At 52.8% G+C, this 16,489-nt stretch overlaps 45 non-coding genes across 45 annotated transcripts; 23 read left to right on the top strand and 22 right to left on the bottom strand.

The window, feature by feature from the left end:
* Window positions 1-81: 81 nt before the first annotated feature.
* Window positions 82-153, bottom strand: TRNAE-UUC (transfer RNA glutamic acid (anticodon UUC)). The gene has a single exon. It is a non-coding gene; the product is annotated as a tRNA-Glu (tRNA).
* Window positions 154-286: 133 nt separating this feature from the next.
* Window positions 287-359, top strand: TRNAM-CAU (transfer RNA methionine (anticodon CAU)). Its single transcript has one exon. It is a non-coding gene; the product is annotated as a tRNA-Met (tRNA).
* Window positions 360-754: 395 nt separating this feature from the next.
* Window positions 755-826, bottom strand: TRNAE-UUC (transfer RNA glutamic acid (anticodon UUC)). The gene has a single exon. It is a non-coding gene; the product is annotated as a tRNA-Glu (tRNA).
* Window positions 827-959: 133 nt separating this feature from the next.
* On the top strand, window positions 960-1,032 carry TRNAM-CAU (transfer RNA methionine (anticodon CAU)). The gene has a single exon. It is a non-coding gene; the product is annotated as a tRNA-Met (tRNA).
* A 395-nt stretch (window positions 1,033-1,427) lies between these two features.
* Window positions 1,428-1,499, bottom strand: TRNAE-UUC (transfer RNA glutamic acid (anticodon UUC)). The gene has a single exon. It is a non-coding gene; the product is annotated as a tRNA-Glu (tRNA).
* Window positions 1,500-1,632: 133 nt separating this feature from the next.
* TRNAM-CAU (transfer RNA methionine (anticodon CAU)) lies at window positions 1,633-1,705 on the top strand. Its single transcript has one exon. It is a non-coding gene; the product is annotated as a tRNA-Met (tRNA).
* Window positions 1,706-2,756: 1,051 nt separating this feature from the next.
* Window positions 2,757-2,828, bottom strand: TRNAE-UUC (transfer RNA glutamic acid (anticodon UUC)). The gene has a single exon. It is a non-coding gene; the product is annotated as a tRNA-Glu (tRNA).
* A 133-nt stretch (window positions 2,829-2,961) lies between these two features.
* TRNAM-CAU (transfer RNA methionine (anticodon CAU)) lies at window positions 2,962-3,034 on the top strand. The gene has a single exon. It is a non-coding gene; the product is annotated as a tRNA-Met (tRNA).
* A 395-nt stretch (window positions 3,035-3,429) lies between these two features.
* Window positions 3,430-3,501, bottom strand: TRNAE-UUC (transfer RNA glutamic acid (anticodon UUC)). The gene has a single exon. It is a non-coding gene; the product is annotated as a tRNA-Glu (tRNA).
* A 133-nt stretch (window positions 3,502-3,634) lies between these two features.
* TRNAM-CAU (transfer RNA methionine (anticodon CAU)) lies at window positions 3,635-3,707 on the top strand. Its single transcript has one exon. It is a non-coding gene; the product is annotated as a tRNA-Met (tRNA).
* A 395-nt stretch (window positions 3,708-4,102) lies between these two features.
* Window positions 4,103-4,174, bottom strand: TRNAE-UUC (transfer RNA glutamic acid (anticodon UUC)). Its single transcript has one exon. It is a non-coding gene; the product is annotated as a tRNA-Glu (tRNA).
* Window positions 4,175-4,307: 133 nt separating this feature from the next.
* TRNAM-CAU (transfer RNA methionine (anticodon CAU)) lies at window positions 4,308-4,380 on the top strand. The gene has a single exon. It is a non-coding gene; the product is annotated as a tRNA-Met (tRNA).
* Window positions 4,381-4,775: 395 nt separating this feature from the next.
* On the bottom strand, window positions 4,776-4,847 carry TRNAE-UUC (transfer RNA glutamic acid (anticodon UUC)). The gene has a single exon. It is a non-coding gene; the product is annotated as a tRNA-Glu (tRNA).
* A 133-nt stretch (window positions 4,848-4,980) lies between these two features.
* Window positions 4,981-5,053, top strand: TRNAM-CAU (transfer RNA methionine (anticodon CAU)). Its single transcript has one exon. It is a non-coding gene; the product is annotated as a tRNA-Met (tRNA).
* A 395-nt stretch (window positions 5,054-5,448) lies between these two features.
* On the bottom strand, window positions 5,449-5,520 carry TRNAE-UUC (transfer RNA glutamic acid (anticodon UUC)). The gene has a single exon. It is a non-coding gene; the product is annotated as a tRNA-Glu (tRNA).
* A 133-nt stretch (window positions 5,521-5,653) lies between these two features.
* Window positions 5,654-5,726, top strand: TRNAM-CAU (transfer RNA methionine (anticodon CAU)). Its single transcript has one exon. It is a non-coding gene; the product is annotated as a tRNA-Met (tRNA).
* A 395-nt stretch (window positions 5,727-6,121) lies between these two features.
* On the bottom strand, window positions 6,122-6,193 carry TRNAE-UUC (transfer RNA glutamic acid (anticodon UUC)). The gene has a single exon. It is a non-coding gene; the product is annotated as a tRNA-Glu (tRNA).
* Window positions 6,194-6,326: 133 nt separating this feature from the next.
* TRNAM-CAU (transfer RNA methionine (anticodon CAU)) lies at window positions 6,327-6,399 on the top strand. Its single transcript has one exon. It is a non-coding gene; the product is annotated as a tRNA-Met (tRNA).
* Window positions 6,400-6,794: 395 nt separating this feature from the next.
* On the bottom strand, window positions 6,795-6,866 carry TRNAE-UUC (transfer RNA glutamic acid (anticodon UUC)). Its single transcript has one exon. It is a non-coding gene; the product is annotated as a tRNA-Glu (tRNA).
* A 133-nt stretch (window positions 6,867-6,999) lies between these two features.
* Window positions 7,000-7,072, top strand: TRNAM-CAU (transfer RNA methionine (anticodon CAU)). Its single transcript has one exon. It is a non-coding gene; the product is annotated as a tRNA-Met (tRNA).
* Window positions 7,073-7,467: 395 nt separating this feature from the next.
* TRNAE-UUC (transfer RNA glutamic acid (anticodon UUC)) lies at window positions 7,468-7,539 on the bottom strand. Its single transcript has one exon. It is a non-coding gene; the product is annotated as a tRNA-Glu (tRNA).
* A 133-nt stretch (window positions 7,540-7,672) lies between these two features.
* TRNAM-CAU (transfer RNA methionine (anticodon CAU)) lies at window positions 7,673-7,745 on the top strand. The gene has a single exon. It is a non-coding gene; the product is annotated as a tRNA-Met (tRNA).
* Window positions 7,746-8,140: 395 nt separating this feature from the next.
* Window positions 8,141-8,212, bottom strand: TRNAE-UUC (transfer RNA glutamic acid (anticodon UUC)). The gene has a single exon. It is a non-coding gene; the product is annotated as a tRNA-Glu (tRNA).
* Window positions 8,213-8,345: 133 nt separating this feature from the next.
* On the top strand, window positions 8,346-8,418 carry TRNAM-CAU (transfer RNA methionine (anticodon CAU)). The gene has a single exon. It is a non-coding gene; the product is annotated as a tRNA-Met (tRNA).
* A 601-nt stretch (window positions 8,419-9,019) lies between these two features.
* On the top strand, window positions 9,020-9,092 carry TRNAM-CAU (transfer RNA methionine (anticodon CAU)). The gene has a single exon. It is a non-coding gene; the product is annotated as a tRNA-Met (tRNA).
* A 395-nt stretch (window positions 9,093-9,487) lies between these two features.
* Window positions 9,488-9,559, bottom strand: TRNAE-UUC (transfer RNA glutamic acid (anticodon UUC)). The gene has a single exon. It is a non-coding gene; the product is annotated as a tRNA-Glu (tRNA).
* Window positions 9,560-9,693: 134 nt separating this feature from the next.
* On the top strand, window positions 9,694-9,766 carry TRNAM-CAU (transfer RNA methionine (anticodon CAU)). The gene has a single exon. It is a non-coding gene; the product is annotated as a tRNA-Met (tRNA).
* A 395-nt stretch (window positions 9,767-10,161) lies between these two features.
* On the bottom strand, window positions 10,162-10,233 carry TRNAE-UUC (transfer RNA glutamic acid (anticodon UUC)). Its single transcript has one exon. It is a non-coding gene; the product is annotated as a tRNA-Glu (tRNA).
* A 133-nt stretch (window positions 10,234-10,366) lies between these two features.
* Window positions 10,367-10,439, top strand: TRNAM-CAU (transfer RNA methionine (anticodon CAU)). Its single transcript has one exon. It is a non-coding gene; the product is annotated as a tRNA-Met (tRNA).
* A 395-nt stretch (window positions 10,440-10,834) lies between these two features.
* TRNAE-UUC (transfer RNA glutamic acid (anticodon UUC)) lies at window positions 10,835-10,906 on the bottom strand. Its single transcript has one exon. It is a non-coding gene; the product is annotated as a tRNA-Glu (tRNA).
* Window positions 10,907-11,039: 133 nt separating this feature from the next.
* On the top strand, window positions 11,040-11,112 carry TRNAM-CAU (transfer RNA methionine (anticodon CAU)). Its single transcript has one exon. It is a non-coding gene; the product is annotated as a tRNA-Met (tRNA).
* A 1,051-nt stretch (window positions 11,113-12,163) lies between these two features.
* Window positions 12,164-12,235, bottom strand: TRNAE-UUC (transfer RNA glutamic acid (anticodon UUC)). The gene has a single exon. It is a non-coding gene; the product is annotated as a tRNA-Glu (tRNA).
* Window positions 12,236-12,368: 133 nt separating this feature from the next.
* TRNAM-CAU (transfer RNA methionine (anticodon CAU)) lies at window positions 12,369-12,441 on the top strand. Its single transcript has one exon. It is a non-coding gene; the product is annotated as a tRNA-Met (tRNA).
* A 395-nt stretch (window positions 12,442-12,836) lies between these two features.
* On the bottom strand, window positions 12,837-12,908 carry TRNAE-UUC (transfer RNA glutamic acid (anticodon UUC)). The gene has a single exon. It is a non-coding gene; the product is annotated as a tRNA-Glu (tRNA).
* A 133-nt stretch (window positions 12,909-13,041) lies between these two features.
* TRNAM-CAU (transfer RNA methionine (anticodon CAU)) lies at window positions 13,042-13,114 on the top strand. Its single transcript has one exon. It is a non-coding gene; the product is annotated as a tRNA-Met (tRNA).
* A 395-nt stretch (window positions 13,115-13,509) lies between these two features.
* Window positions 13,510-13,581, bottom strand: TRNAE-UUC (transfer RNA glutamic acid (anticodon UUC)). Its single transcript has one exon. It is a non-coding gene; the product is annotated as a tRNA-Glu (tRNA).
* Window positions 13,582-13,714: 133 nt separating this feature from the next.
* TRNAM-CAU (transfer RNA methionine (anticodon CAU)) lies at window positions 13,715-13,787 on the top strand. The gene has a single exon. It is a non-coding gene; the product is annotated as a tRNA-Met (tRNA).
* A 395-nt stretch (window positions 13,788-14,182) lies between these two features.
* On the bottom strand, window positions 14,183-14,254 carry TRNAE-UUC (transfer RNA glutamic acid (anticodon UUC)). The gene has a single exon. It is a non-coding gene; the product is annotated as a tRNA-Glu (tRNA).
* Window positions 14,255-14,387: 133 nt separating this feature from the next.
* TRNAM-CAU (transfer RNA methionine (anticodon CAU)) lies at window positions 14,388-14,460 on the top strand. Its single transcript has one exon. It is a non-coding gene; the product is annotated as a tRNA-Met (tRNA).
* A 395-nt stretch (window positions 14,461-14,855) lies between these two features.
* TRNAE-UUC (transfer RNA glutamic acid (anticodon UUC)) lies at window positions 14,856-14,927 on the bottom strand. Its single transcript has one exon. It is a non-coding gene; the product is annotated as a tRNA-Glu (tRNA).
* A 133-nt stretch (window positions 14,928-15,060) lies between these two features.
* Window positions 15,061-15,133, top strand: TRNAM-CAU (transfer RNA methionine (anticodon CAU)). Its single transcript has one exon. It is a non-coding gene; the product is annotated as a tRNA-Met (tRNA).
* Window positions 15,134-15,528: 395 nt separating this feature from the next.
* On the bottom strand, window positions 15,529-15,600 carry TRNAE-UUC (transfer RNA glutamic acid (anticodon UUC)). Its single transcript has one exon. It is a non-coding gene; the product is annotated as a tRNA-Glu (tRNA).
* Window positions 15,601-15,733: 133 nt separating this feature from the next.
* Window positions 15,734-15,806, top strand: TRNAM-CAU (transfer RNA methionine (anticodon CAU)). The gene has a single exon. It is a non-coding gene; the product is annotated as a tRNA-Met (tRNA).
* A 395-nt stretch (window positions 15,807-16,201) lies between these two features.
* Window positions 16,202-16,273, bottom strand: TRNAE-UUC (transfer RNA glutamic acid (anticodon UUC)). The gene has a single exon. It is a non-coding gene; the product is annotated as a tRNA-Glu (tRNA).
* Window positions 16,274-16,406: 133 nt separating this feature from the next.
* TRNAM-CAU (transfer RNA methionine (anticodon CAU)) lies at window positions 16,407-16,479 on the top strand. The gene has a single exon. It is a non-coding gene; the product is annotated as a tRNA-Met (tRNA).
* Window positions 16,480-16,489: the final 10 nt, after the last annotated feature.

The following is a 16,489-nucleotide window of genomic DNA, read 5'->3' as shown; positions in this document are numbered from 1 at the left end:
GAGAAGGCTTTTGTTGGGCTCCGGTACGCTCACCTGGGAAGCTTGATTCTGATGAGCGCACCTTAGCCAAAAGGCAGGACGTTCCCGTACCGGGAGTCGAACCCGGGCCGCCTGGGTGAAAACCAGGAATCCTGACCGCTAGACCATATGGGAGGCGTTCGGTAAGAGCTGAATGCATCTGGGGGAAAAAGGAGCTCGAGAGCCAGAGGGGGGCATCAGCTCTGTCTAGACAGCAAACCATGAGCCAACTTACCTGGCGCGTGTGCGGCACAGTGGCAAAAGCACTGCCTCGTTAGCGCAGTAGGTAGCGCGTCAGTCTCATAATCTGAAGGTCGTGAGTTCAATCCTCACACGGGGCTCTGTCCTCATGCTTGGACAGCCTTTTGGTTAGGGCAAGTCCACCCTATAAGCGTACAAGCCTATCGCGGAGACTTTTGATCACTTTCCCACCCACTGAGATACCACTGAGAGTAGATTCTGGACATCAGCGCTATCAGCAGCAGAGTTGCAAAAGGGGCTTGGAGCAACTGAAAATCTGACTTTGGACATTGCCTTTCTTGTCACCCGCCGAGAACTTTTGTAGATGGGGCGAAGAGAAAACAGACAGTATTACAGAGGGAGGACCTTTTTCTGGCCAACAGCCGTTCTTCCCCTGCACTAATAGGCCCCCAAGGAGAAGGCTTTTGTTGGGCTCCGGTACGCTCACCTGGGAAGCTTGATTCTGATGAGCGCACCTTAGCCAAAAGGCAGGACGTCCCCATACCGGGAGTCGAACCCGGGCCGCCTGGGTGAAAACCAGGAATCCTGACCGCTTGACCATATGGGAGGCGTTCGGTAAGAGCTGAATGCATCTGGGGGAAAAAGGAGCTCGAGAGCCAGAGGGGGGCATCAGCTCTGTCTAGACAGCAAACCATGAGCCAACTTACCTGGCGCGTGTGCGGCACAGTGGCAAAAGCACTGCCTCGTTAGCGCAGTAGGTAGCGCGTCAGTCTCATAATCTGAAGGTCGTGAGTTCAATCCTCACACGGGGCACTGTCCTCATGCTTGGACAGCCTTTTGGTTAGGGCAAGTCCACCCTATAAGCGTACAAGCCTATCGCGGAGACTTTTGATCACTTTCCCACCCACTGAGATACCACTGAGAGTAGAGTCTGGACATCAGCGCTATCAGCAGCAGAGTTGCAAAAGGGGCTTGGAGCAACTGAAAATCTGACTTTGGACATTGCCTTTCTTGTCACCCGCCGAGAACTTTTGTAGATGGGGCGAAGAGAAAACAGACAGTATTACAGAGGGAGGACCTTTTTCTGGCCAACAGCCGTTCTTCCCCTGCACTAATAGGCCCCCAAGGAGAAGGCTTTTGTTGGGCTCCGGTACGCTCACCTGGGAAGCTTGATTCTGATGAGCGCACCTTAGCCAAAAGGCAGGACGTTCCCGTACCGGGAGTCGAACCCGGGCCGCCTGGGTGAAAACCAGGAATCCTGACCGCTTGACCATATGGGAGGCGTTCAGTAAGAGCTGAATGCATCTGGGGGAAAAAGGAGCTCGAGAGCCAGAGGGGGGCATCAGCTCTGTCTAGACAGCAAACCATGAGCCAACTTACCTGGCGCGTGTGCGGCACAGTGGCAAAAGCACTGCCTCGTTAGCGCAGTAGGTAGCACGTCAGTCTCATAATCTGAAGGTCGTGAGTTCAATCCTCACACGGGGCACTGTCCTCATGCTTGGACAGCCTTTTGGTTAGGGCAAGTCCACCCTATAAGCGTACAAGCCTATCGCGGAGACTTTTGATCACTTTCCCACCCACTGAGATACCACTGAGAGTAGAGTCTGGACATCAGCGCTATCAGCAGCAGAGTTGCAAAAGGGGCTTGGAGCAACTGAAAATCTGACTTTGGACATTGCCTTTCTTGTCACCCGCCGAGAACTTTTGTAGATGGGGCGAAGAGAAAACAGCCAGTATTACAGAGGGAGGACCTTTTTCTGGCCAACAGCTGTTCTTCCCCTGCACTAATAGGCCCCCAAGGAGAACGCTTTTGTTGGGCTCCGGTACGCTCACCTGGGAAGCTTGATTCTGATTAGGGATCGTCGGAAATGCCAATTTCCGATTCCGCGGTAAATCCGCATTCCGCCATTGCCAAATACCGATTCCGCTTTCCGCTACCAGTTTCCGCATTCCAATGCGGAATTTCCGCCGGAAATCGCGGAAATTCCGCCCGACTTTAACATCAATTTTCTCAAAAACTATAAGGTCTTTTTGAAAACTTTTTTTTGCATCCTGTTCAGGAGATTCTGCTTAATAAACCCTGAAAATTTGGTGTTTCTAGGACTTACGGGGGCTTTGCTATTAACCGCTAAAGTCGGCGTATTTTTACTGTAATGTAAATGCAGAAAATAGGCAGATGCGGATTTTCTGCATTTTACATTACAGTAAAAATCCACCGACTTTAGCGGTTAATAGCAAAGCCCCCGTAAGTCCTAGAAACACCAAATTTTCAGGGTTTATTAAGCAGAATCTCCTGAACAAGATGCAAAAAAAAAGTTTTCAAAAAGACTTCACAGTTTTTGAGAAAATCAATGTTAAAGTCGGGCGGAATTTCCGTGATTTCCGGCGGAAATCCGCCTAACGCACTTGCATTAACGATTTCCGCATTCCGATGCGGAAATGCAATTTCCGATCGGAATTTCGGAAATTGCATTTCCGTGGAATCCGAATGAGCATCCCTAATTCTGATGAGCGCACCTTAGCCAAAAGGCAGGACGTTCCCATACCGGGAGTCGAACCCGGGCCGCCTGGGTGAAAACCAGGAATCCTGACCGCTTGACCATATGGGAGGCGCTCGGTAAGAGCTGAATGCATCTGGGGGAAAAAGGAGCTCGAGAGCCAGAGGGGGGCATCAGCTCTGTCTAGACAGCAAACCATGAGCCAACTTACCTGGCGCGTGTGCGGCACAGTGGCAAAAGCACTGCCTCGTTAGCGCAGTAGGTAGCGTGTCAGTCTCATAATCTGAAGGTCGTGAGTTCAATCCTCACACGGGGCACTGTCCTCATGCTTGGACAGCCTTTTGGTTAGGGCAAGTCCACCCTATAAGCGTACAAGCCTATCGCGGAGACTTTTGATCACTTTCCCACCCACTGAGATACCACTGAGAGTAGAGTCTGGATATCAGCGCTATCAGCAGCAGAGTTGCAAAAGGGGCTTGGAGCAACTGAAAATCTGACTTTGGACATTGCCTTTCTTGTCACCCGCCGAGAACTTTTGTAGATGGGGCGAAGAGAAAACAGCCAGTATTACAGAGAGAGGACCTTTTTCTGGCCAACAGCCGTTCTTCCCCTGCACTAATAGGCCCCCAAGGAGAAGGCTTTTGTTGGGCTCCGGTACGCTCACCTGGGAAGCTTGATTCTGATGAGCGCACCTTAGCCAAAAGGCAGGACATTCCCATACCGGGAGTCGAACCCGGGCCACCTGGGTGAAAACCAGGAATCCTGACCGCTAGACCATATGGGAGGCGTTCGGTAAGAGCTGAATGCATCTGGGGGAAAAAGGAGCTCGAGAGCCAGAGAGGGGCATCAGCTCTGTCTAGACAGCAAACCATGAGCCAACTTACCTGGCGCATGTGCGGCACAGTGGCAAAAGCACTGCCTCGTTAGCGCAGTAGGTAGCGCGTCAGTCTCATAATCTGAAGGTCGTGAGTTCAATCCTCACACGGGGCACTGTCCTCATGCTTGGACAGCCTTTTGGTTAGGGCAAGTCCACCCTATAAGCGTACAAGCCTATCGCGGAGACTTTTGATCACTTTCCCACCCACTGAGATACCACTGAGAGTAGAGTCTGGACATCAGCGCTATCAGCAGCAGAGTTGCAAAAGGGGCTTGGAGCAACTGAAAATCTGACTTTGGACATTGCCTTTCTTGTCACCCGCCGAGAACTTTTGTAGATGGGGCGAAGAGAAAACAGCCAGTATTACAGAGGGAGGACCTTTTTCTGGCCAACAGCCGTTCTTCCCCTGCACTAATAGGCCCCCAAGGAGAAGGCTTTTGTTGGGCTCCGGTACGCTCACCTGGGAAGCTTGATTCTGATGAGCGCACCTTAGCCAAAAGGCAGGACGTTCCCGTACCGGGAGTCGAACCCGGGCCGCCTGGGTGAAAACCAGGAATCCTGACCGCTAGACCATATGGGAGGCGTTCGGTAAGAGCTGAATGCATCTGGGGGAAAAAGGAGCTCGAGAGCCAGAGGGGGGCATCAGCTCTGTCTAGACAGCAAACCATGAGCCAACTTACCTGGCGCGTGTGCGGCACAGTGGCAAAAGCACTGCCTCGTTAGCGCAGTAGGTAGCGTGTCAGTCTCATAATCTGAAGGTCGTGAGTTCAATCCTCACACGGGGCACTGTCCTCATGCTTGGACAGCCTTTTGGTTAGGGCAAGTCCACCCTATAAGCGTACAAGCCTATCGCGGAGACTTTTGATCACTTTCCCACCCACTGAGATACCACTGAGAGTAGAGTCTGGACATCAGCGCTATCAGCAGCAGAGTTGCAAAAGGGGCTTGGAGCAACTGAAAATCTGACTTTGGACATTGCCTTTCTTGTCACCCGCCGAGAACTTTTGTAGATGGGGCGAAGAGAAAACAGCCAGTATTACAGAGGGAGGACCTTTTTCTGGCCAACAGCCGTTCTTCCCCTGCACTAATAGGCCCCCAAGGAGAAGGCTTTTGTTGGGCTCCGGTACGCTCACCTGGGAAGCTTGATTCTGATGAGCGCACCTTAGCCAAAAGGCAGGACGTTCCCATACCGGGAGTCGAACCCGGGCCGCCTGGGTGAAAACCAGGAATCCTGACCGCTAGACCATATGGGAGGCGTTCGGTAAGAGCTGAATGCATCTGGGGGAAAAAGGAGCTCGAGAGCCAGAGGGGGGCATCAGCTCTGTCTAGACAGCAAACCATGAGCCAACTTACCTGGCACGTGTGCGGCACAGTGGCAAAAGCACTGCCTCGTTAGCGCAGTAGGTAGCGCGTCAGTCTCATAATCTGAAGGTCGTGAGTTCAATCCTCACACGGGGCGCTGTCCTCATGCTTGGACAGCCTTTTGGTTAGGGCAAGTCCACCCTATAAGCGTACAAGCCTATCGCGGAGACTTTTGATCACTTTCCCACCCACTGAGATACCACTGAGAGTAGAGTCTGGACATCAGCGCTATCAGCAGCAGAGTTGCAAAAGGGGCTTGGAGCAACTGAAAATCTGACTTTGGACATTGCCTTTCTTGTCACCCACCGAGAACTTTTGTAGATGGGGCGAAGAGAAAACAGACAGTATTACAGAGGGAGGACCTTTTTCTGGCCAACAGCCGTTCTTTCCCTGCACTAATAGGCCCCCAAGGAGAAGGCTTTTGTTGGGCTCCGGTACGCTCACCTGGGAAGCTTGATTCTGATGAGCGCACCTTAGCCAAAAGGCAGGACGTTCCCATACCGGGAGTCGAACCCGGGCCGCCTGGGTGAAAACCAGGAATCCTGACCGCTAGACCATATGGGAGGCGTTCGGTAAGAGCTGAATGCATCTGGGGGAAAAAGGAGCTCGAGAGCCAGAGGGGGGCATCAGCTCTGTCTAGACAGCAAACCATGAGCCAACTTACCTGGCGCGTGTGCGGCACAGTGGCAAAAGCACTGCCTCGTTAGCGCAGTAGGTAGCGTGTCAGTCTCATAATCTGAAGGTCGTGAGTTCAATCCTCACACGGGGCACTGTCCTCATGCTTGGACAGCCTTTTGGTTAGGGCAAGTCCACCCTATAAGCGTACAAGCCTATCGCGGAGACTTTTGATCACTTTCCCACCCACTGAGATACCACTGAGAGTAGAGTCTGGACATCAGCGCTATCAGCAGCAGAGTTGCAAAAGGGGCTTGGAGCAACTGAAAATCTGACTTTGGACATTGCCTTTCTTGTCACCCGCCGAGAACTTTTGTAGATGGGGCGAAGAGAAAACAGCCAGTATTACAGAGGGAGGACCTTTTTCTGGCCAACAGCCGTTCTTCCCCTGCACTAATAGGCCCCCAAGGAGAAGGCTTTTGTTGGGCTCCGGTACGCTCACCTGGGAAGCTTGATTCTGATGAGCGCACCTTAGCCAAAAGGCAGGACGTTCCCGTACCGGGAGTCGAACCCGGGCCACCTGGGTGAAAACCAGGAATCCTGACCGCTAGACCATATGGGAGGCGTTCGGTAAGAGCTGAATGCATCTGGGGGAAAAAGGAGCTCGAGAGCCAGAGGGGGGCATCAGCTCTGTCTAGACAGCAAACCATGAGCCAACTTACCTGGCGCGTGTGCGGCACAGTGGCAAAAGCACTGCCTCGTTAGCGCAGTAGGTAGCGCGTCAGTCCCATAATCTGAAGGTTGTGAGTTCAATCCTCACACGGGGCACTGTCCTCATGCTTGGACAGCCTTTTGGTTAGGGCAAGTCCACCCTATAAGCGTACAAGCCTATCGCGGAGACTTTTGATCACTTTCCCACCCACTGAGATACCACTGAGAGTAGAGTCTGGACATCAGCGCTATCAGCAGCAGAGTTGCAAAAGGGGCTTGGAGCAACTGAAAATCTGACTTTGGACATTGCCTTTCTTGTCACCCGCCGAGAACTTTTGTAGATGGGGCGAAGAGAAAACAGCCAGTATTACAGAGGGAGGACCTTTTTCTGGCCAACAGCCGTTCTTCCCCTGCACTAATAGGCCCCCAAGGAGAAGGCTTTTGTTGGGCTCCGGTACGCTCACCTGGGAAGCTTGATTCTGATGAGCGCACCTTAGCCAAAAGGCAGGACGTTCCCATACCGGGAGTCGAACCCGGGCCGCCTGGGTGAAAACCAGGAATCCTGACCGCTAGACCATATGGGAGGCGTTCGGTAAGAGCTGAATGCATCTGGGGGAAAAAGGAGCTCGAGAGCCAGAGGGGGGCATCAGCTCTGTCTAGACAGCAAACCATGAGCCAACTTACCTGGCACGTGTGCGGCACAGTGGCAAAAGCACTGCCTCGTTAGCGCAGTAGGTAGCGCGTCAGTCTCATAATCTGAAGGTCGTGAGTTCAATCATCACACGGGGCACTGTCCTCATGCTTGGACAGCCTTTTGGTTAGGGCAAGTCCACCCTATAAGCGTACAAGCCTATCGCGGAGACTTTTGATTACTTTCCCACCCACTGAGATACCACTGAGAGTAGAGTCTGGACATCAGCGCTATCAGCAGCAGAGTTGCAAAAGGGGCTTGGAGCAACTGAAAATCTGACTTTGGACATTGCCTTTCTTGTCACCCACCGAGAACTTTTGTAGATGGGGCGAAGAGAAAACAGACAGTATTACAGAGGGAGGACCTTTTTCTGGCCAACAGCCGTTCTTCCCCTGCACTAATAGGCCCCCAAGGAGAAGGCTTTTGTTGGGCTCCGGTACGCTCACCTGGGAAGCTTGATTCTGATGAGCGCACCTTAGCCAAAAGGCAGGACGTTCCCATACCGGGAGTCGAACCCGGGCCGCCTGGGTGAAAACCAGGAATCCTGACCGCTAGACCATATGGGAGGCGTTCGGTAAGAGCTGAATGCATCTGGGGGAAAAAGGAGCTCGAGAGCCAGAGGGGGGCATCAGCTCTGTCTAGACAGCAAACCATGAGCCAACTTACCTGGCGCGTGTGCGGCACAGTGGCAAAAGCACTGCCTCGTTAGCGCAGTAGGTAGCGTGTCAGTCTCATAATCTGAAGGTCGTGAGTTCAATCCTCACACGGGGCACTGTCCTCATGCTTGGACAGCCTTTTGGTTAGGGCAAGTCCACCCTATAAGCGTACAAGCCTATCGCGGAGACTTTTGATCACTTTCCCACCCACTGAGATACCACTGAGAGTAGAGTCTGGACATCAGCGCTATCAGCAGCAGAGTTGCAAAAGGGGCTTGGAGCAACTGAAAATCTGACTTTGGACATTGCCTTTCTTGTCACCCGCCGAGAACTTTTGTAGATGGGGCGAAGAGAAAACAGCCAGTATTACAGAGGGAGGACCTTTTTCTGGCCAACAGCCGTTCTTCCCCTGCACTAATAGGCCCCCAAGGAGAAGGCTTTTGTTGGGCTCCGGTACGCTCACCTGGGAAGCTTGATTCTGATGAGCGCACCTTAGCCAAAAGGCAGGACGTTCCCATACCGGGAGTCGAACCCGGGCCGCCTGGGTGAAAACCAGGAATCCTGACCGCTAGACCATATGGGAGGCGTTCGGTAAGAGCTGAATGCATCTGGGGGAAAAAGGAGCTCGAGAGCCAGAGGGGGGCATCAGCTCTGTCTAGACAGCAAACCATGAGCCAACTTACCTGGCGCGTGTGCGGCACAGTGGCAAAAGCACTGCCTCGTTAGCGCAGTAGGTAGCGCGTCAGTCTCATAATCTGAAGGTCGTGAGTTCAATCCTCACACGGGGCACTGTCCTCATGCTTGGACAGCCTTTTGGTTAGGGCAAGTCCACCCTATAAGCGTACAAGCCTATCGCGGAGACTTTTGATCACTTTCCCACCCACTGAGATACCACTGAGAGTAGAGTCTGGACATCAGCGCTATCAGCAGCAGAGTTGCAAAAGGGGCTTGGAGCAACTGAAAATCTGACTTTGGACATTGCCTTTCTTGTCACCCGCCGAGAACTTTTGTAGATGGGGCGAAGAGAAAACAGCCAGTATTACAGAGGGAGGACCTTTTTCTGGCCAACAGCCGTTCTTCCCCTGCACTAATAGGCCCCCAAGGAGAAGGCTTTTGTTGGGCTCCGGTACGCTCACCTGGGAAGCTTGATTCTGATGAGCGCACCTTAGCCAAAAGGCAGGACGTTCCCATACCAGGAGTCGAACCCGGGCCGCCTGGGTGAAAACTAGGAATCCTGAACGCTTGACCATATGGGAGGCGTTCGGTAAGAGCTGAATGCATCTGGGGGAAAAAGGAGCTCGAGAGCCAGAGGGGGGGCATCAGCTCTGTCTAGACAGCAAACCATGAGCCAACTTACCTGGCGCGTGTGCGGCACAGTGGCAAAAGCACTGCCTCGTTAGCGCAGTAGGTAGCGTGTCAGTCTCATAATCTGAAGGTCGTGAGTTCAATCCTCACACGGGGCACTGTCCTCATGCTTGGACAGCCTTTTGGTTAGGGCAAGTCCACCCTATAAGCGTACAAGCCTATCGCGGAGACTTTTGATCACTTTCCCACCCACTGAGATACCACTGAGAGTAGAGTCTGGACATCAGCGCTATCAGCAGCAGAGTTGCAAAAGGGGCTTGGAGCAACTGAAAATCTGACTTTGGACATTGCCTTTCTTGTCACCCGCCGAGAACTTTTGTAGATGGGGCGAAGAGAAAACAGCCAGTATTACAGAGGGAGGACCTTTTTCTGGCCAACAGCCGTTCTTCCCCTGCACTAATAGGCCCCCAAGGAGAAGGCTTTTGTTGGGCTCCGGTACGCTCACCTGGGAAGCTTGATTCTGATGAGCGCACCTTAGCCAAAAGGCAGGACGTTCCCATACCGGGAGTCGAACCCGGGCCGCCTGGGTGAAAACCAGGAATCCTGACCGCTTGACCATATGGGAGGCGTTCGGTAAGAGCTGAATGCATCTGGGGGAAAAAGGAGCTCGAGAGCCAGAGGGGGGGCATCAGCTCTGTCTAGACAGCAAACCATGAGCCAACTTACCTGGCGCGTGTGCGGCACAGTGGCAAAAGCACTGCCTCGTTAGCGCAGTAGGTAGCGCGTCAGTCTCATAATCTGAAGGTCGTGAGTTCAATCCTCACACGGGGCACTGTCCTCATGCTTGGACAGCCTTTTGGTTAGGGCAAGTCCACCCTATAAGCGTACAAGCCTATCGCGGAGACTTTTGATCACTTTCCCACCCACTGAGATACCACTGAGAGTAGAGTCTGGACATCAGCGCTATCAGCAGCAGAGTTGCAAAAGGGGCTTGGAGCAACTGAAAATCTGACTTTGGACATTGCCTTTCTTGTCACCCGCCGAGAACTTTTGTAGATGGGGCGAAGAGAAAACAGCCAGTATTACAGAGGGAGGACCTTTTTCTGGCCAACAGCCGTTCTTCCCCTGCACTAATAGGCCCCCAAGGAGAAGGCTTTTGTTGGGCTCCGGTACGCTCACCTGGGAAGCTTGATTCTGATGAGCGCACCTTAGCCAAAAGGCAGGACATTCCCGTACCGGGAGTCGAACCCGGGCCGCCTGGGTGAAAACCAGGAATCCTGACCGCTAGACCATATGGGAGGCGTTCGGTAAGAGCTGAATGCATCTGGGGGAAAAAGGAGCTCGAGAGCCAGAGGGGGGCATTAGCTCTGTCTAGACAGCAAACCATGAGCCAACTTACCTGGCGCGTGTGCGGCACAGTGGCAAACGCACTGCCTCGTTAGCGCAGTAGGTAGCGCGTCAGTCTCATAATCTGAAGGTCGTGAGTTCAATCCTCACACGGGGCACTGTCCTCATGCTTGGACAGCCTTTTGGTTAGGGCAAGTCCACCCTATAAGCGTACAAGCCTATCGCGGAGACTTTTGATCACTTTCCCACCCACTGAGATACCACTGAGAGTAGAGTCTGGACATCAGCGCTATCAGCAGAAGAGTTGCAAAAGGGGCTTGGAGCAACTGAAAATCTGACTTTGGACATTGCCTTTCTTGTCACCCGCCGAGAACTTTTGTAGATGGGGCGAAGAGAAAACAGCCAGTATTACAGAGGGAGGACCTTTTTCTGGCCAACAGCCGTTCTTCCCCTGCACTAATAGGCCCCCAAGGAGAAGGCTTTTGTTGGGCTCCGGTACGCTCACCTGGGAAGCTTGATTCTGATGAGCGCACCTTAGCCAAAAGGCAGGACGTTCCCGTACCGGGAGTCGAACCCGGGCCGCCTGGGTGAAAACCAGGAATCCTGACCGCTTGACCATATGGGAGGCGTTCGGTAAGAGCTGAATGCATCTGGGGGAAAAAGGAGCTCGAGAGCCAGAGGGGGGCATCAGCTCTGTCTAGACAGCAAACCATGAGCCAACTTACCTGGCGCGTGTGCGGCACAGTGGCAAAAGCACTGCCTCGTTAGCGCAGTAGGTAGCGCGTCAGTCTCATAATCTGAAGGTCGTGAGTTCAATCCTCACACGGGGCACTGTCCTCATGCTTGGACAGCCTTTTGGTTAGGGCAAGTCCACCCTATAAGCGTACAAGCCTATCGCGGAGACTTTTGATCACTTTCCCACCCACTGAGATACCACTGAGAGTAGAGTCTGGACATCAGCGCTATCAGCAGCAGAGTTGCAAAAGGGGCTTGGAGCAACTGAAAATCTGACTTTGGACATTGCCTTTCTTGTCACCCGCCGAGAACTTTTGTAGATGGGGCGAAGAGAAAACAGCCAGTATTACAGAGGGAGGACCTTTTTCTGGCCAACAGCCGTTCTTCCCCTGCACTAATAGGCCCCCAAGGAGAACGCTTTTGTTGGGCTCCGGTACGCTCACCTGGGAAGCTTGATTCTGATTAGGGATCGTCGGAAATGCCAATTTCCGATTCCGCGGTAAATCCGCATTCCGCCATTGCCAAATACCGATTCCGCTTTCCGCTACCAATTTCCGCATTCCAATGCGGAATTTCCGCCGGAAATCGCGGAAATTCCGCCCGACTTTAACATCAATTTTCTCAAAAACTATAAGGTCTTTTTGAAAACTTTTTTTTGCATCCTGTTCAGGAGATTCTGCTTAATAAACCCTGAAAATTTGGTGTTTCTAGGACTTACGGGGGCTTTGCTATTAACCGCTAAAGTCGGCGTATTTTTACTGTAATGTAAATGCAGAAAATAGGCAGATGCGGATTTTCTGCATTTTACATTACAGTAAAAATCCACCGACTTTAGCGGTTAATAGCAAAGCCCCCGTAAGTCCTAGAAACACCAAATTTTCAGGGTTTATTAAGCAGAATCTCCTGAACAAGATGCAAAAAAAAAGTTTTCAAAAAGACTTCATAGTTTTTGAGAAAATCAATGTTAAAGTCGGGCGGAATTTCCGTGATTTCCGGCGGAAATCCGCCTAACGCACTTGCATTAACGATTTCCGCATTCCGATGCGGAAATGCAATTTCCGATCGGAATTTCGGAAATTGCATTTCCGTGGAATCCGAATGAGCATCCCTAATTCTGATGAGCGCACCTTAGCCAAAAGGCAAGACGTTCCCATACCGGGAGTCGAACCCGGGCCGCCTGGGTGAAAACCAGGAATCCTGACCGCTTGACCATATGGGAGGCGTTCGGTAAGAGCTGAATGCATCTGGGGGAAAAAGGAGCTCGAGAGCCAGAGGGGGGCATCAGCTCTGTCTAGACAGCAAACCATGAGCCAACTTACCTGGCGCGTGTGCGGCACAGTGGCAAAAGCACTGCCTCGTTAGCGCAGTAGGTAGTGTGTCAGTCTCATAATCTGAAGGTCGTGAGTTCAATCCTCACACGGGGCACTGTCCTCATGCTTGGACAGCCTTTTGGTTAGGGCAAGTCCACCCTATAAGCGTACAAGCCTATCGCGGAGACTTTTGATCACTTTCCCACCCACTGAGATACCACTGAGAGTAGAGTCTGGACATCAGCGCTATCAGCAGCAGAGTTGCAAAAGGGGCTTGGAGCAACTGAAAATCTGACTTTGGACATTGCCTTTCTTGTCACCCGCCGAGAACTTTTGTAGATGGGGCGAAGAGAAAACAGCCAGTATTACAGAGGGAGGACCTTTTTCTGGCCAACAGCCGTTCTTCCCCTGCACTAATAGGCCCCCAAGGAGAAGGCTTTTGTTGGGCTCCGGTACGCTCACCTGGGAAGCTTGATTCTGATGAGCGCACCTTAGCCAAAAGGCAGGACGTTCCCGTACCGGGAGTCGAACCCGGGCCGCCTGGGTGAAAACCAGGAATCCTGACCGCTAGACCATATGGGAGGCGTTCGGTAAGAGCTGAATGCATCTGGGGGAAAAAGGAGCTCGAGAGCCAGAGGGGGGCATCAGCTCTGTCTAGACAGCAAACCATGAGCCAACTTACCTGGCGCGTGTGCGGCACAGTGGCAAAAGCACTGCCTCGTTAGCGCAGTAGGTAGCGTGTCAGTCTCATAATCTGAAGGTCGTGAGTTCAATCCTCACACGGGGCACTGTCCTCATGCTTGGACAGCCTTTTGGTTAGGGCAAGTCCACCCTATAAGCGTACAAGCCTATCGCGGAGACTTTTGATCACTTTCCCACCCACTGAGATACCACTGAGAGTAGAGTCTGGATATCAGCGCTATCAGCAGCAGAGTTGCAAAAGGGGCTTGGAGCAACTGAAAATCTGACTTTGGACATTGCCTTTCTTGTCACCCGCCGAGAACTTTTGTAGATGGGGCGAAGAGAAAACAGCCAGTATTACAGAGAGAGGACCTTTTTCTGGCCAACAGCCGTTCTTCCCCTGCACTAATAGGCCCCCAAGGAGAAGGCTTTTGTTGGGCTCCGGTACGCTCACCTGGGAAGCTTGATTCTGATGAGCGCACCTTAGCCAAAAGGCAGGACATTCCCATACCGGGAGTCGAACCCGGGCCGCCTGGGTGAAAACCAGGAATCCTGACCGCTAGACCATATGGGAGGCGTTCGGTAAGAGCTGAATGCATCTGGGGGAAAAAGGAGCTCGAGAGCCAGAGAGGGGCATCAGCTCTGTCTAGACAGCAAACCATGAGCCAACTTACCTGGCGCATGTGCGGCACAGTGGCAAAAGCACTGCCTCGTTAGCGCAGTAGGTAGCGCGTCAGTCTCATAATCTGAAGGTCGTGAGTTCAATCCTCACACGGGGCACTGTCCTCATGCTTGGACAGCCTTTTGGTTAGGGCAAGTCCACCCTATAAGCGTACAAGCCTATCGCGGAGACTTTTGATCACTTTCCCACCCACTGAGATACCACTGAGAGTAGAGTCTGGACATCAGCGCTATCAGCAGCAGAGTTGCAAAAGGGGCTTGGAGCAACTGAAAATCTGACTTTGGACATTGCCTTTCTTGTCACCCGCCGAGAACTTTTGTAGATGGGGCGAAGAGAAAACAGCCAGTATTACAGAGGGAGGACCTTTTTCTGGCCAACAGCCGTTCTTCCCCTGCACTAATAGGCCCCCAAGGAGAAGGCTTTTGTTGGGCTCCGGTACGCTCACCTGGGAAGCTTGATTCTGATGAGCGCACCTTAGCCAAAAGGCAGGACGTTCCCGTACCGGGAGTCGAACCCGGGCCGCCTGGGTGAAAACCAGGAATCCTGACCGCTAGACCATATGGGAGGCGTTCGGTAAGAGCTGAATGCATCTGGGGGAAAAAGGAGCTCGAGAGCCAGAGGGGGGCATCAGCTCTGTCTAGACAGCAAACCATGAGCCAACTTACCTGGCGCGTGTGCGGCACAGTGGCAAAAGCACTGCCTCGTTAGCGCAGTAGGTAGCGTGTCAGTCTCATAATCTGAAGGTCGTGAGTTCAATCCTCACACGGGGCACTGTCCTCATGCTTGGACAGCCTTTTGGTTAGGGCAAGTCCACCCTATAAGCGTACAAGCCTATCGCGGAGACTTTTGATCACTTTCCCACCCACTGAGATACCACTGAGAGTAGAGTCTGGACATCAGCGCTATCAGCAGCAGAGTTGCAAAAGGGGCTTGGAGCAACTGAAAATCTGACTTTGGACATTGCCTTTCTTGTCACCCGCCGAGAACTTTTGTAGATGGGGCGAAGAGAAAACAGCCAGTATTACAGAGGGAGGACCTTTTTCTGGCCAACAGCCGTTCTTCCCCTGCACTAATAGGCCCCCAAGGAGAAGGCTTTTGTTGGGCTCCGGTACGCTCACCTGGGAAGCTTGATTCTGATGAGCGCACCTTAGCCAAAAGGCAGGACGTTCCCATACCGGGAGTCGAACCCGGGCCGCCTGGGTGAAAACCAGGAATCCTGACCGCTAGACCATATGGGAGGCGTTCGGTAAGAGCTGAATGCATCTGGGGGAAAAAGGAGCTCGAGAGCCAGAGGGGGGCATCAGCTCTGTCTAGACAGCAAACCATGAGCCAACTTACCTGGCACGTGTGCGGCACAGTGGCAAAAGCACTGCCTCGTTAGCGCAGTAGGTAGCGCGTCAGTCTCATAATCTGAAGGTCGTGAGTTCAATCCTCACACGGGGCGCTGTCCTCATGCTTGGACAGCCTTTTGGTTAGGGCAAGTCCACCCTATAAGCGTACAAGCCTATCGCGGAGACTTTTGATCACTTTCCCACCCACTGAGATACCACTGAGAGTAGAGTCTGGACATCAGCGCTATCAGCAGCAGAGTTGCAAAAGGGGCTTGGAGCAACTGAAAATCTGACTTTGGACATTGCCTTTCTTGTCACCCACCGAGAACTTTTGTAGATGGGGCGAAGAGAAAACAGACAGTATTACAGAGGGAGGACCTTTTTCTGGCCAACAGCCGTTCTTCCCCTGCACTAATAGGCCCCCAAGGAGAAGGCTTTTGTTGGGCTCCGGTACGCTCACCTGGGAAGCTTGATTCTGATGAGCGCACCTTAGCCAAAAGGCAGGACGTTCCCATACCGGGAGTCGAACCCGGGCCGCCTGGGTGAAAACCAGGAATCCTGACCGCTAGACCATATGGGAGGCGTTCGGTAAGAGCTGAATGCATCTGGGGGAAAAAGGAGCTCGAGAGCCAGAGGGGGGCATCAGCTCTGTCTAGACAGCAAACCATGAGCCAACTTACCTGGCGCGTGTGCGGCACAGTGGCAAAAGCACTGCCTCGTTAGCGCAGTAGGTAGCGTGTCAGTCTCATAATCTGAAGGTCGTGAGTTCAATCCTCACACGGGGCACTGTCCTCATGCTTGGACAGCCTTTTGGTTAGGGCAAGTCCACCCTATAAGCGTACAAGCCTATCGCGGAGACTTTTGATCACTTTCCCACCCACTGAGATACCACTGAGAGTAGAGTCTGGACATCAGCGCTATCAGCAGCAGAGTTGCAAAAGGGGCTTGGAGCAACTGAAAATCTGACTTTGGACATTGCCTTTCTTGTCACCCGCCGAGAACTTTTGTAGATGGGGCGAAGAGAAAACAGCCAGTATTACAGAGGGAGGACCTTTTTCTGGCCAACAGCCGTTCTTCCCCTGCACTAATAGGCCCCCAAGGAGAAGGCTTTTGTTGGGCTCCGGTACGCTCACCTGGGAAGCTTGATTCTGATGAGCGCACCTTAGCCAAAAGGCAGGACGTTCCCGTACCGGGAGTCGAACCCGGGCCACCTGGGTGAAAACCAGGAATCCTGACCGCTAGACCATATGGGAGGCGTTCGGTAAGAGCTGAATGCATCTGGGGGAAAAAGGAGCTCGAGAGCCAGAGGGGGGCATCAGCTCTGTCTAGACAGCAAACCATGAGCCAACTTACCTGGCGCGTGTGCGGCACAGTGGCAAAAGCACTGCCTCGTTAGCGCAGTAGGTAGCGCGTCAGTCTCATAATCTGAAGGTTGTGAGTTCAATCCTCACACGGGGCACTGTCCTCAT

This window comes from Hyperolius riggenbachi, chromosome 3 (assembly GCF_040937935.1).
Source record: "Hyperolius riggenbachi isolate aHypRig1 chromosome 3, aHypRig1.pri, whole genome shotgun sequence".
NCBI lineage: Eukaryota > Metazoa > Chordata > Amphibia > Anura > Hyperoliidae > Hyperolius > Hyperolius riggenbachi.
Note: the sequence above shows the minus strand (reverse complement) of the source record. Positions and strands in the feature narration are given on the sequence as shown.